A 15,006-nucleotide genomic window follows, 5' to 3' on the forward strand; every position below is an offset into this window, starting at 1 on the left:
AAGACTTAAAAAATCAAACATCCAAAGCTTGTCTTGGAACTGGAGATGTTTTTATCTATGAAAGAAGCACCCAGTTTAAATCAGTGCCTCTCAAACTTCAGCATATGTCAGCATCTTCTGGAGGATCTGTGAAGACGGAACGCTGGATCTTACCCCAAGCTTTCCCAGTTCAGGAGGCCTGCAGTGGGCTTAAGCATCTGCATCTCTAACGAGTTCCTTGATGCTGCTTCTGCTGCTGTTTCAGAAAGCTTCATATTATTTTTTTTAATTTTATTTTAATTGTTGTTCAAGTACAGTTTTCTGTCTTTTACTCCCAGCCCACCCACCCAACCCTCCCCAGCTCCCTCCCCCACTTTTTAAAGTAAGCTCCGTATTAGACTAACCAAAATGAGCAAAAGTCAGAGCTAGAGGAGACAAACTTTTCTCCAGCCTGTACCTTAGATATGTCCTATAATTTGCCCGAGGTTACATGGCAAGTTCATGGCAGACTCTACCTTAAATCTTAAATTACCTGATGCCCAGACCAAGACCTTTCTATGTTTGTTGCTCTGGTCTTGAATGAACTAATGGATTTGCTTTGCTCTCTTCTAGAATGTAATAATTAATAACAACAATAATAAATATATAGGGGTATATGTTTATAAGTCTCTAGCAAGACATTATTTTAATTCAGTTTGAGCACACTCTATTAACAAGGCAAAGAAATAATACAGTTGCTCAGAATATGAGTTTCGATTCCTTTTCTGCTTCTAAACTACCTAATAAAAAGAAGGTAGTCCTCCACTTTTCTTTATTCCCCTCACTGTACATTTGAACTGTGCTCACCTCTGCTTAGTGCCACTCTCTTGTGACCCCATGCTCCTAAAAGGTGAAAAGTATGAATGGTTGATAAAATGATGTTCTTACTGAGGACACCGACCAATCCTACTACTTCTGATAAGAACAGATACTACACTCGATTTTAGCCAAAAGGCTGAGAAGCGATAATCCTGCTATTTCTTACTAACCTAAACATTGCTGCACCTACCAGCAGGTAGGAAGTTATTGCCTAAAGCAGGGGTCATTAAAACTTTTTCTGTAAAGAGCCAGATGGGAAATATTTTAGGTTTTGTGTGCGTACTGTATGAGACAGCTACTCACTCAACTCTATAGTGTCAGAGTAATAGTGGTTGCAGACCAGACATAAATACTGAGCACAGATGTGTTCCAAAAAACTTTATGGACACGGAAATTTGAATTTCACATTTTCATATGTCACAAAAATAATCTTATTTTGGTGGTTTTTCAAGCATTTTAAAATGTGGAAGGCATCCTTAACCTGTGGGCGATGCAGCAAGAGGCAGCAGGCTGTATGTGGTACCTGGGCCAGAGTATGCCGACCAGTGAAGAAGTAAAACTCAAGTTCTTCCTTCCCCATGATCTCTTCCTTTCCCTAGTGGGTCTACTGGTCAAAATGCATTTCTTTTCTGCCATTAAAATTCTATTGCTCATAATTTTAAAATGTAAAAGAGAAGATTCAACCTGAAACACAAACTAAAACTACAAGAAAATGTTACATTGGTTTTGCAAAGTAGGGGAAGATTATAATTGATGTTAATCGGGGACACTAAAAAGAGCTCTCTTGTTAGGGAATTGGTACAGTGTTTCTGGAGACTATTTTATTTACTTGTATGCATCATAAATCTTAAGATGTTTATACTCTTTTATCCAGACTATCTCAGAAAAGAATCCATAAATATAATTAGGGATAAGAACAAAGGATATTTGTTTCCTAATGATCAAAGAAAGGGAAAAATATATTTATTGAAGTGTTATATTGGGTTGACCAAAAAGTCTGTTTAGTTGTTTCTGTAAAATAAAAGATGTTTTTCATTTTCACAAATAACTTTATAAGTTTGGATATTTTGAGTATGTTGGCTATCTCCCACATGGTATAATGTTGATTGTTCTCAGCTAATGTCTTGATTTGACCACTATCAACTTCAACTGGTCTACCTGACCATGGAGCATCATCTAGCCAAAAATCTCCAGTATGAAACCTTGCAAACCACTTTGGACACGTTTGATGAGCCATAGCACCTTCTCCATACACTGCACAAATCTTTTTTTGTGTTTCAGTTCCATTTTTACCTTTCTTGAAATAATAAAGCTTAATATGCTGAGAATGTTGCATATTTTCTTCCATCTTCAATGTTAAAATGGCTACACAAAAATTCACCAATTTTGATGTTTTTATTATTTCATTTTTTGAATTATTTCTATTGATTATAGTATCACAGTTGTCCTGATAGTTGCCTTTTTGTTCCTCTTCACCTATTCCCTCAGGCCAACCACTCGCTGTTGTTTATGTCCATGGGTCATGTGTATTGTAAGTCCTTTGCTTTACTTTACAGCCCCATGACTATTCTGTCACTACCTATTTGTACTTCTTAATCCCCTCACCTCTTCACCCATTCCCCCATACTCCCTCCCATTTGGCAACCATCAAAATGCTCTCTGTATCCATAATTCTGTCTGTGTTCTTGTTTGCTTAGTTTGTTCTTTGGATTCAATTGTTGATAGACTTGTATTTATTGCCATTTTATTGTTCATAGTTTTGATCTTCTTTTTCTTTAAATATCTTTTTTTAATTTCTTTTTTTATTGATTATGCCATTACAGTTGTTCTATTCCCCCCTTCATTCCCCTCCACCCTACCCCCCGTCCCCAACATTACCCCCCTTGTCTCAAGTTCTTTAGATTCTTTATTTCCCATACTATTCTTGCCCCCCCCATCAATTTTCTATCTACTGTCTATGCTACTTATTTTCTGTACCTTCTCTCCCCTTATCCTCCTCCCACTCCCCTGTTGCTAACCCTCCACGTGATCTTCATTTCTATGGTTCACACTGTTGTAGACGATCGGCGGGTAAATACACACTCTCAGAGTCCGGAACCGAATTGATAAAAATTTTAATGGCCAAAGATTTTCCTGCGCAGGGGCGAACTTCCCCATCCCCCAACTGTGACTGGAGTCGACCCTGTCTGGAGTCACGTAGCTACTCAGAGCTACAAAATGGAAGTCGCGCCTGGCTTACAGACTACTGGGTATTTATATTTTCTAGCAAGCAAGCAAAGGCATACAGAAGCAGAGGTGGCGGTTAGCTATTGGCTTATTTAAAAACGGCGAGGGTCCCTGATTGGTGGGTGCTGCTGCTGGCGGGCACTTTCTGGCGGGCCCGGGTTAGTTACCTTATTTGGCTAGAATTTTAAACCCAATTCTTCCATGATGTTTGTTCATTACCCTGTTCCAGGAACTGCAGATTTGGGTTGGGTAATGCCCTAGCTGTAATTTTCCTAGCTGGGTATAACACACACCTGATCTAGTTGTCCTCTTAATTTGCTTTTGTTTTAGGTGTGGTTCTTGATAACTGTGAGTTTGCTGTCCTTTCACTGTTCATCTTTTTTATCTTTTTCTTAGGTAAGTCCCTTTAACATTTCATATAATAAGGGCTCGGTGATGATGAACTCCTTTAACTTGACCTTATCTGAGAAGCACTTTAGCTGCCCTTCCATTCTAAATGAAAGCTTTGCTGGATAGAGCAATCTTGGTTGTAGGTCCTTGGCTTTCATGACTTGGAATACCTCTTTCCAGACCCTTCTTGCCTGTAAGGTCTCTTTTGAGAAATCTGCTGACAGTCTGATAGGAACTCCTTTGTAGGTGACTGCCCCCTCCTTAGCTCTTGCTGCTTCTAGGATTCTCTCCTTCATTTTAATCTTGGCTAATGTAATGATGATGTGCCTTGGTGTGTTCCTTCTTGGGTCCAACTTCTTTGGGACTCTCTGAGCTTCCTGGATTTCCTGGAAGTCTATTGCCTTTGCCAGATTGGGGAAATTCTCCTTTATTATTTGTTCAAATAAGTTTTCCACTGGTGGCTGTTCCTTTCCCCCTTCTGGTACCCCTGTAATTCGGATGTTGAAGCATTTAAAGATGTCCTGGAGGTTCCTAAGACTCTCCTCATTTTTTTGAATTCTTGCTTCTTGACTCTTTTCTGTTTGGCCATTATTTGCTTTCTTCTGGTCCACTCCATTGATTTGAGTCCCAGTTTCCTTTTCATTGCTATTGGTTTCCTGTGCAATTCCATTCATTTCAATTAGTTTCGCCTTCATATGTTTCTCTAATTTGTGGCTATAATCAACCAGTTCTATGAGGATCCTGATCACCAGTGTTTTAAACTGTGCATCTGAGAGTTTTACTATTTCTTCATGGCTTAGATTTATAGGCTCTGGGGCTTTGAGATCTTCTTGAGCCATTTTTGGTCTGCTCTTGCCAGTTAAGTATGAGTAGCGGAGTCTTGGACTCTCAGGTTGCTGGGTTGTGACGCTGTATGTGGGGGCATGGTCAGAGCAGGGAAATGGCGACCTTCTGTGCTGTTTCCGGCCGCTGGGTGAGGAGCTGAACCTTAGGTGGTTCACCAGGGCAGGGCCACTGAGGTCGCTGGGTTATGACGCTGCTGTATGTGGAGGCGGGGTTAGAGCAGGGAAATGGCGGCGCCCTGTGCTGCCGCTTGCCTTGGGGCCTGCTCGGTCCTGTAGTCTCACCGCCCACTCCCTTGCTTGTCTATCTGCGCAGGAAAGCGTGACCACAGTCAACCCGCAGCCCTGCTCCCTCGCTGTTTCCCCGCGGTCGCTCGCTGAGTCGCTTACTAGGTCCAACCCTGCGCCTGGGTTCCACGCGTCCGAGTCCGTCTGACCGAGTTTTTCTGTGCAACCCCGCTCCGACAGCTGCTGGCTTCGCCCCTCTTACCGGTCAGGCTGAAGAATTTGTTGTTATCAGACTTCTGAAAAGTTCAATTTTCTGTGTTCTGGCTGTGTTTTCTGTTGCTAATATTTAGTTGTCTCTAAACTTGGTTGTGAGAGAAGACACAGCGTTTTCACCTATGCCTCCATCTTGGCGGAAGTCCTAAATAAATATCTTTAAAATTTCATATAATAATAGTTTGAGGATGTGAACTCCTTTAGTATTTTCTTGTCTGGGAAGCTCTTTATCTGCCCTTCAAGTCTAAATGTTATCTTTGCTGGGCAGAGCAAGCTTGGCTGTAGGTCCTTGCTTTTCATGACTTTGAATATTTCTTGCCAACCCCGTTTAGCCTGCAAGAGTTTCTTTTCAGAAATAAGCTGATGGTCTTACACATATGTACCGGTAGGTAACTAAAGGCTTTTCTCTGCTGCTTTTAAGATTCTCTCTTTACCTTTAACCCTTAGCATTTTAATTATGATGTGTCTTGGCATGGGCCTCTTTGCATCCATCTTGTTTGGGACTCTCTGTGCTTCTTGGATGTGCATGTCTATTTCCTTCACCAAATTAGGGAAGTTTTCTTTCATTTTTTTTTTCAAATAGATTTCCAATTTCTTGCCCTTCCTCTTCTTATTCTGGCACCCATATGAAGTGAATGTTGGAATGCTTGAAGTTCTCCAAAAGGCTGCTTACACTATCCTCATTTTTTTTTGATTCTTTTTTCTTCTTGTTCTGATTGGTTGCTTTTGGTTTCTTTATGTTCCACATCATTGATTTGATTCTCTGCTTCATCTGCTCTACTTCTGTAATTGTTATTTATTTCAATTAGTGTACCTTTCAATTGTGACTGGATCTGTTTTATGCTTTTGAGGTCTTCACTAAGTTACTTGAGCATCCTCATAGCCAATGTTTTGAACTCTGCATCTGATAGATTGCTTATCTTCATCCTGTTTATTTCTTTTTCTGGAGTTTTGATCTGTTCTTCCATTTTGGCCATGTTTCTTTGTCTCTTCATTTTGGCAACCTCCCTGTGTTTGTTTCTATGTATTAGGTAGAGCTGTTATGACTCCTGTCTTGATAGTGTGGCCTAATGTAGTAGGTGTCCCGTAGGCTCCAGTGGCACAGCGTCCCTTGTCACCCAAGCTGGGTACTCTAGTTGAACTCTCCGTGTGGGCTGAGTACACCCTCCTCTTGTAATTTCAGCCTTGGCTGTATCCCTCAATGGGAGAGATTTACCCAGCTCAGTCACCTGCTAAGACTGGCTATGATCACTTGACTATCAACCTGTACTCTCTATGGAGGACCAGCTCTGCAGGGGCAGGTTGGTGGGGTAGGGGCAGTATTTGTCCACTGGATCTACAGGCTCTGAGATTTCTTGCATAGTATAGGCCAAGGTAAGCCCTCATCTGTGTTCTGCCTGAGTCTACCCTGCCTGAGCTGTAAAGCAGTCTGAGATGGCTGCTACTTGCCCTGGGTTTGGAGATGCCCAGGTAAAGCCAAACTGTGAATCTAGGCCAGCTGCAGCTACTGTCAGTCAGCCCTGGGGCCATTTAGCAAGAGGTACAGGGGCTGGGGGATCACAGAGTCCAGCTGTTGCTTGTTTGATAGGATTTAGGAAAATGTGAAGCATGAGCCAAGACCAGCCATTCATATCGAAAAGTCATAATTAACAGTTTGTGTATGCCCATTAAGTTGGGTGGGATGGAGTCTCAGGGGATCTCCAGGGTGGGACAAAACAGTGTTAGTCAGGTTGATGGAATCTTAGGCACCAGTCTGCAGGCCTGGTGACTCTGTGGGGTGTGGACTCAGAAAGGGACAATGGCCTTCTCCTGCCTTTCCATCCAAGAGAATACTGTCCTCCAGCTCTCCCCCTAGTTCCAGACACCTCAGCTCCTGTCAGCATGCCACCTGTGCCCCTCAAGCTGCTACACCAGTGCTAGAGCCAGAGAGAGTGATCTAAGTTAGTCTGTGTGTGAGTTCTTTAAGGGGAACTGCTCGGGACTCCAGAACTTTCTTCCACCAACTCAGTCCCTGCTGGCTTTTTCAGGCAAAAGTTATAGGGACTTATTTCCCTGGCACTGGAACACTAGGCTGGGGAGCCTTGTGTGGGACTGAGACTCCTCTCTCCTGAGATATCCCTCCTGAAGTTTTATCCACCACACATGGGTGTGGGACCAGCCTGTTTTTATGAAACCACACCTCCTTCCAGTCTGGATGGCTGTGGTTTCTTTAATTATATAGTTGTCTGACTTCCATTCAACTGGATTTCTGGTGGTTTTGAGTGATGGTTTTACTATAATTTTGAGGTGGTTGTGTGAGAAGACAAGCCGTGTTTACCTATGCTGCCATCTTGATAAGTTTTTTTAAAAATGTCCGCTGATATGACAGGTATCATAATACAGTCTAACAAAATTGTTTCAAGTAAAGCTAAAGACAACTTAAGTGCTCCTAGAGCCATCTTATGGAAACAACCCAAATAAACTTTTTGGCCAACCCAATAATTTATAATGATCCAAAATTGGAAAGAACCTAAAGATCCAACCACAAGGAAGTGGATAAATAGATTTTAGTTTATCCATAAAATGTTAAGAACAATTATCTCTCTGTGTAGTATTAAGTGAAAAATTTTATCTGTTTATACATTTATTTCCATTTTCTTCAAGTTTCCCATAGTGGGTATTTGACTTTAAAAATCAAGCAAGATTTAAAAAATAAAATAAAGTAAAAATGAAGCCAAGAAAGACTATAATTAACAAATACTTAGAAACAGAAAATTCCATTATAGAGTCAATATTTTCTTTGCCTGTAGATTTTTTGTTTGTGTTATGGCCAGTGTCCATCTGAAGGCCTCCAAATTTCCTGAATTTACTTCATCCCTTTGGTGCATATGTGATCCCAACTCTTTACCTTGATGTCACTTCTCCCATCTCCACAACTCTGCTCTAGTAATTCCTCTTGGTTTGTGATAGAAAACACCTTCTGCCACCTGTACAATTCTTCTACTAGGAACAACAATGCTCCTAGTATTTTTACTTCTCTTAATTTGGACTGGTTTCTTCATTTCCTATTTCTTGAGGAATCCAGATTCCCTGATGCTTGGGTCAAGGAGAAATATAAGTATCCACACAGTCATGCATCCAAATGATCTCTTTCCTTTGCAATCAAACATTCTCCCTCTACAGAACACGGGTTTCTTAATTCACTTGTGCTATTGGGTATTATACCAAGCTGGAAAGTTTCTCGGAGTTAAGTGAGAACCTCTGCATCTCCTTTTTTTATATTCCTCCCTAGTTTATTCTGTTCTGATGTGTTTCCCACAAGAGATATCAGGTTTCTTTCCATTAAAATGATTTCCTTAAGGGAATAACTGAATAAGAAAGTTGGAAAAGATTTTAAACCATTGTTTTCTAACATTTTTTCATGTTAAGGCAAACATAAAATGAAGATGATTTTACAATACTTTGGAACAAACGGAGAAGGATGCTTATAGCTAGAAATGCTTGGTCTTGAGGCCACTCAAGGCAATGCCCAGTCATCATGGAAAAGTCTGATCTCTTTGTGACATACCCGAGTGCCTTGGTATAGCGATTGGGAAGCTCTGCCTTAAAGATCATCTAGTTCATTCCACCCTTGCTCCCTCTGCTTTATAGAATAAAAAAATGAGACCCATTTTCAGACCTCAGTGATACCATGAGGCCAAGATTTTGAACCAGTGATCTGGGGAAATGGAATAGTTGAAGATTGGAAGGCATTTTCTCTCTCCATCTGCACTTATTCATGTAGTGTCCTACTTAGAATTTTCTAATACATACTTTTTAAAAGTATTTTTTTCTTAACAAATACAAGTCTCACTATAATAAGAAACTCCAAGCTGCATTTAAAAGTAAGTGGGGTGAGGAAAGTGGATCTAACTGAAGGCTTGTTAAATCCTATAACGTTCTTCAAGTTGGCATTTTTCATAAGGTAAAAATGTTGTGCTATTTTCTTAGAGATTTGGTAGCAGAAACTAAAGATTTGTCTCAGTTGTAGTCTTTGTGTACTTATATTAAATACAAATTTTGTGAAAAATACTGAGATGAATTTCCTGTGAGAAGAAAAAGTTAAGTAATCACCCACTTAGGATTACCAGGCTCAGAGGTTTAGTTAAAAGAAATCAAGTGCCCTTTGTCCCTGACCAAAGTGCCTGCTCTCAGGGACGTGAAGGATGGTGCCTAAAGTGCCTGAGATAAACCCCAGCTGCAGTTGTTAGATGGCCATGAACGTTTTTTCCTAATGGTATGGAGGAGACAGAAAGCAAAGCTAAAATGCTGACTTTCTTCTCCAGAGATCCAGTCGTTGAACCAGGGACTTTGGATTTTTGTGAGCATCAATTGAGTGTTTTGAAGTACATTTCAGATTCATCACCTTTAAAAATAGATGATAGGCAAAGGTATAGGAGAGGAGGTGTGAGTCTCAGGCTTCAAGTGAATGAGATCATTCTGCAGCCTTCCCACTTCCCACACTGCAGATGTCACAAGGTGAGAATGAATCCTCAGGTTGTTCTAGTTTCCAGGTTACAATCCCTCTGCTTTTTCCCCATTCCCCTTAGGAAATCTGTGGAGTCTGCAAAAACACTTGACAGACAATCATTCTTACAGACAGCAGACACACACGTTATTCCACTGAAACTCTCTTACCCAAGAGTTGAAAGCTCTTGTGCATAACAGGTTTAAGTATAAACATGTGTTTTTACCATTCATCATTTTTTCCCTCTCTTTGAGAAAGCCACATGTGATAATATTCTGGGAGGCAACACCATCGACAGCAGGTGGGCTCTATAATTGGCCTGCTTGGGGAGTAGCAGAAGTTGAGTTCAAAAGGTACTGACCTTATGGGTTTGGTTAGTAGGAGTTTGTGAATGGGGCTGTAAAACCTAAACAGGGAACTGGGCTGCCTCTCAGACCCATAGGGGAACAATGAAAACCAATGTGAATATTTCAGGGGAGTGACAGAGAGAATGTGAAGAGGTTGTGATGTTGAAGGTCAACAAGATTTTGCTGCAAAAATACTCATATTTATCCCTACAACAATCTCATGTACAGCCCCCTGGGCTCACTCTGGACCTTTACATTTCTTCATTCATCTTTCTTCCTGGAACACATTAGGGCAGGGCTGACAGTGACAGAGCACACTGAGGCTTGGGCAGTGTCCGCTAAGCCACCAAGGTTAATGGCAGAGCCAGCACATTCTTGCTCTCATATCTTGGCTGTTCCTGTTTTGATCAGAAACTAAATCATAAAAAGATAATGTCAGAGCAGTGTACATACACCAAAGAAAAGTGGTGATAAGGTGATCGCCAATAAATTTTGTCACAAGCAAACGATGTAATTCAAGTTCAGATTATCCATTTAGGTAGCCTAAACCATTGAAATTAAGTGGAAGGTGAATAATTTGCTTTGTATTCTTGAGGAATCAGTTTATTTGTTATAAATGCTTTCATAATTGGATTTCTAAAACTCATTAATTCCACTAATATTTACTGAGTGCCTCCTATATCTAAGGTGCTGGGAACAAAACAATGAAAGAGACTCAGGCTTTGCTCTCAGCAGTTTATGGTCTAGGAGGAGAAAAAGATTTGTTAACAGGTCATCTAAGTTTTCACCGATAGTCATTATGGAAGCGCATAGGAGGAACATCAAAACCAGCTTTGCCTGTGGCAGTCAGTGGTTGGAGCATGTGTTAGGGAAGGTTTTCTGGGGGAATAGCTAAGTTGAAACAGGAAGGATGGAAAGGAGTTATTCCATAGAACAGGGTGGAGAAAGAGTGTTCCATAATTAGGAGTTGGTTATAATGGGGTAGAATAGAAAAGAATGCCTCCCATGACCTACTTAGAATTCAAATATGTGAGACAGAAGCATTAAGGGGCAAAATGATAAGGGATCTGCGTGTCTAGTGGTTCCATTGTACTTAGAATGCATACTAGTCCCTCTTAGCCAAGAGTACTCTGTTTGGGTTTTACTATATTTTGTTTCTGAAGCTCTGTTCCATTATCTTAATAGAAGGAGATATACATCAGTGGTTTGGGAAAAGGGACATCAATTAACCACTTCTCCCAGAGAGGAAAATAGGGTCTGACAGAGACAACAGAAACAAAGAAATGAGAAAGTTTGGGCATCAGCAGTGCACTGGGACAGGTAAAGTTTCTCAGGATGGAGACACCAGAATGTTTCAAAATTTCATAAGCAACCATTGTTATGAATGTAGCTCAGCTCTATTTTATTGTGTTACATTTTCAGATTATAGGCTAGTATCAATTTCTAGAGGAAAACGTTATAAATAAGTGATAATTTTTCCAGAAGGCTATAACTGTAATTGGCATGAATCACATTTTTGCAGGTTTTTTTCTTCTGCTTTTGTTACTACTTCAGGAACAATAACCATTGTTATTGTTGGCAGATTTCCCAGATTTAACCTATAGCTTAACAATAACAACAACAACAATAATTTTTAACATTTGAAGAATGCTTACGGAGTGTAAGACACTTCTACAGGATAGCTGTCTCACCTCTCCCATTTCTGTGTTGCCCATCACCTACATGGTCATGTGATTAAAAGATGAATTCTGGCTGCATTTTCTCATGAACTTTCCAGGTCATATTTAAATATTTAACATGCTTTGGATTTGAATCCAGGTTAATGATTTTTATTTTCTCACCTAAAAGTTCCGTTCCCAATTATAGCAAATTGTTGGCTTCCTCTGTCATATCTTTGAGAAGCATTGGTTTCTACTACACCATTTTATTTGCAAAACCTCTGATTTATGCATGAAGAGTGGAAAGAAAAATGTGCAACCATCAAAAGAACAGGAAAAAATGAATTGTACTTTGTTATTACTATATATGGACCACTTATTGAACCACAGGTTAGGCATGTGAGAGAGATTATTTTAATCCTTACAATAAGCCTGCAAGGTAGGTCTTATATTTCCATTTTTAATGAAACACTTTCAGAGAGATTAAGTAAATGACCGACATCTCTGTTGCCATTGTAATAGACACATGTGATTTCCAAGCCTCCACTCTCTCCACCATGCCATCCTCAAAGGGTTCTCATTCCAAGGTGTCTTGTTTTAAACCATCCAGAGCATTTGGTGTGCTAAAACTTATTCGAACCTCTGAACATCAGGTTGGAGGCTGCAGAACTAAAAGCAAAGGGAAGTGCAAAATCACTCTATTAAAATGACAAATAATCCAGATGTAGCAAATTAGTACAATAACCTATGTATAAAAAAGAATTGTAAAATTAGAGCAAACAGCCTTGCAATGCCATAACCATGTTATAACTCTTGACATGGTCTCCCCCCCTCCATTGCTCCCCACCATGAGATGGTCTGGCAAATGCCTGATCTCCATTTGCTCTGTCATATGGTATAGCTCACCAGTGCCACACACTATTGTGAATACTGCAGTTGTCACAGTGCAGTATTTTTTATCTCTGCAAATTGGCAAATTAAAATTATTTAATTTACCTAGGGCAATCATTTCACCTAGGGCTATCCTGCACCAAAAATATACTGACAGCAGTTCTGTATATTTTCCCTCTCGCATGTTATTTTCATAATTTTTGTTTTCATTTCTGCTCTGAATCACCTACTCTAGGATGTAAAGCTCCAGACAGGTTAAGAGGCCAGTGTTGTTTATTTTGAAAGCTTTTTCCAAGAGCTAGACTACTGGGAAGGAGGAGGGCTTTCTTTTCAGATGATAAAATCAATAAGCACCAGGCTAGAGTTAAGCCATTATAGTTCTTCTAAGAAGGAACACTTGTGGACTAGCAGGTTTGTAATAACCTGGGAGAAACAGAAGTGCAAATCACATCACAAATGAGGCTATAGTCAGTACATTCAATGATTGCCATGAAAGTAACACAGGAAGCAAGAAGGAGTGAAATCAGGTTTTGTGATCACAGAAAAACAGTTTGGGGAAGGCGGCCAGTTTGATCAGGTTTGGTTCAGGAAATGACAGCACAACTAATATAAACTCTGTCTCCTGTTTGTTGCTCATTTCTCATCTGAACACTCTCCTCCTCCATTTGTACATTTTTACCTTGAAGCCCTTTATGGTAATTCCCAGTTTTCCAAAAAGGATTTCAGATTTGAACTAGAAAGCATATGGTGCTGGAGGCAAAAGCTCCAGTTAATGAACTTGGGCCTTGTGAAGTACATGTGAGAAGAGGAGTTGATTTCTATGTAAAATATATTGTTGACCCACGAGAGCCTGCAATGTTTGCCATCATGTTACATGCTTTCTGATTTTACTAGGAGTTGAATTTGGTTTGTCACAGTTCAAAAGGACAGGATCTGCACAGTGTCTCATCCATAAGGGACTGTCAAAAAATAAAAGGATAGACTTCCGGCCAAGATGGAGGCATAGGTGGAAATATTGTACCTCCTTGCACAACCAAATTTAGGGATAACAAAGATTTAGAAACAAAAACACAACCAAAACAGACAAAATTGAACTGTACTGAAGTTTGACAACAATGAACTATTCATCCAGACTGGTAAGAGGGCCAGAGTCGGTGACTGGTGGAGAGGGGTTACGGCAAGAAAAAGCAGTGGTTAGTGGACCTGGGCACAGGACGAAACAAGCAAACCCAGTGAGGCACACAAGGTGGCTGGCTGACTGCAGACACACATTTGCACAGATAAACCAGGCAGGTTTAAAAAATGGTCAGTGAGGTAGACCACACAACCTAGGGCCCCAGCACTGGGAAATAAAGCCTAAAAGCACTGATTGGAACAACTTTCAGGGGTTGACATGCCGGGACAGGCTCCCAGCCTCACAGGAGAGATTGTTAGGGAGACACACAGGGTCCTAGAATTTACACAAGCCCACACACCCAGAAACCAGCACCAGAAGGGCCCAATTTGCTTGTGGTAAGTGGCAGAGGGGACTGAAATATGAGAGAGAGCAGAATAAACACCACTGCTCCCTCTCTGCCCCTGCCCCCACATACAGGGTCATAATCTAGCAACTGGGTTGCTCCACCTTGGTGAATACATAAGCCTCAGTTCCTCATACCTAACAGGTGTGAACAGACCAAAACATTATGGCTTAAGCAGAAGAACAGCTCAAAGCCCCAGAGCCAATACTTCTAAGCGACAAAGAGATAGCCAACCTATCAGATGCACAGTTTAAAACACCAGTGATCAGGATGCTCACAGAACTGGTTGATTTTAGTCACAAATTAGATTAAAAAAATGAAGGTTACACTAAGTGTAACCATACTAAGTGAAATGAAGCAAAATGCACAAAGAACCCATAGTGATGGAAACAAAACTGGGACTAAAATCAATGAAGTGGACCAGAAGGAAGAAAGAAACAACCAAACAGAAAAGAAGGAAGAAACAAGAATCCAAAAATATGACGAGAGGCTTAGGAACCTCCTGGACATCTTGAAATGTTACAACATCTGAAGTAGAGGGGGTACCAGAAGGGGAAGAGGAAGAGCAACAAGTAGAAAACTTATTTGAACAATTAATAAAGGAGCACTTCCCCAATCTGGCAAAGGCAATAGACTTCCAGGAAATCCAGGAAGCTCAGAGAGTCCCAAAGAAGTTGGACCCAAGAAGGACCACACCAAGGCACATCATAATCATATTAGCCAAGATTAAAATGGAGGAGAGAATCCTAGAAGCAGCAAGAGATAAGGGGACAGTCACCTACAAAGGAGTTCCCATCAGACTTTCAGCGGATTTCTCAAAAGAGACCTTACAGGAAGAAGGGGCTGGAAAGAAGTATTCCAAGTCATGAAATCCAAAGACCTACATCCAAGATTGCTCTATCCAGCAAAGCTTTTATTTAGAATGGAAGGGCAGATAAAGCACTTCTCAGGTAAGGTCAAGTTAAAGGAGTTTATCATCTCCAAGCCCTTATTATATGAAATGTTAAAGGGACTTACTGAAGAAAAAGAAGATAAAAAATATGAACAGTGAAAGGACAGCAAACTCACAGTTATTAACAACCACACGTAAAACAAAAGCAAACTAAACAGAAAGCTAGATCAGGAGTGGAGCCACAGAAATGGAGATCACATGGAGGGTTAGCAACAGGGGAGTGGGAGGAGGAGAGGGGGGAAAGGTACAGAGAATAAGAAGCATAGATGGTGGGGAGAAAATAGATGGGGAAGGGCAAGAATAGTATGGAAAATGTAGAAGCTAAAGAATTTGTGACACATTGGCCATGAACTAAA

General features: G+C 40.6%; 1 pseudogene; it reads right to left on the reverse strand.

Moving 5' to 3' along the window:
• Positions 1 to 863: 863 nt before the first annotated feature.
• LOC119057850 (uncharacterized) lies at positions 864 to 985 on the reverse strand (annotated as a pseudogene).
• Between the last annotated feature and the right edge of the window lie 14,021 nt (positions 986 to 15,006).

Source organism: Artibeus jamaicensis, unplaced genomic scaffold (assembly GCF_021234435.1).
Source record: "Artibeus jamaicensis isolate MK-2021 breed Jamaican fruit bat unplaced genomic scaffold, CSHL_Jam_final scaffold_1964, whole genome shotgun sequence".
Lineage (NCBI taxonomy): Eukaryota > Metazoa > Chordata > Mammalia > Chiroptera > Phyllostomidae > Artibeus > Artibeus jamaicensis.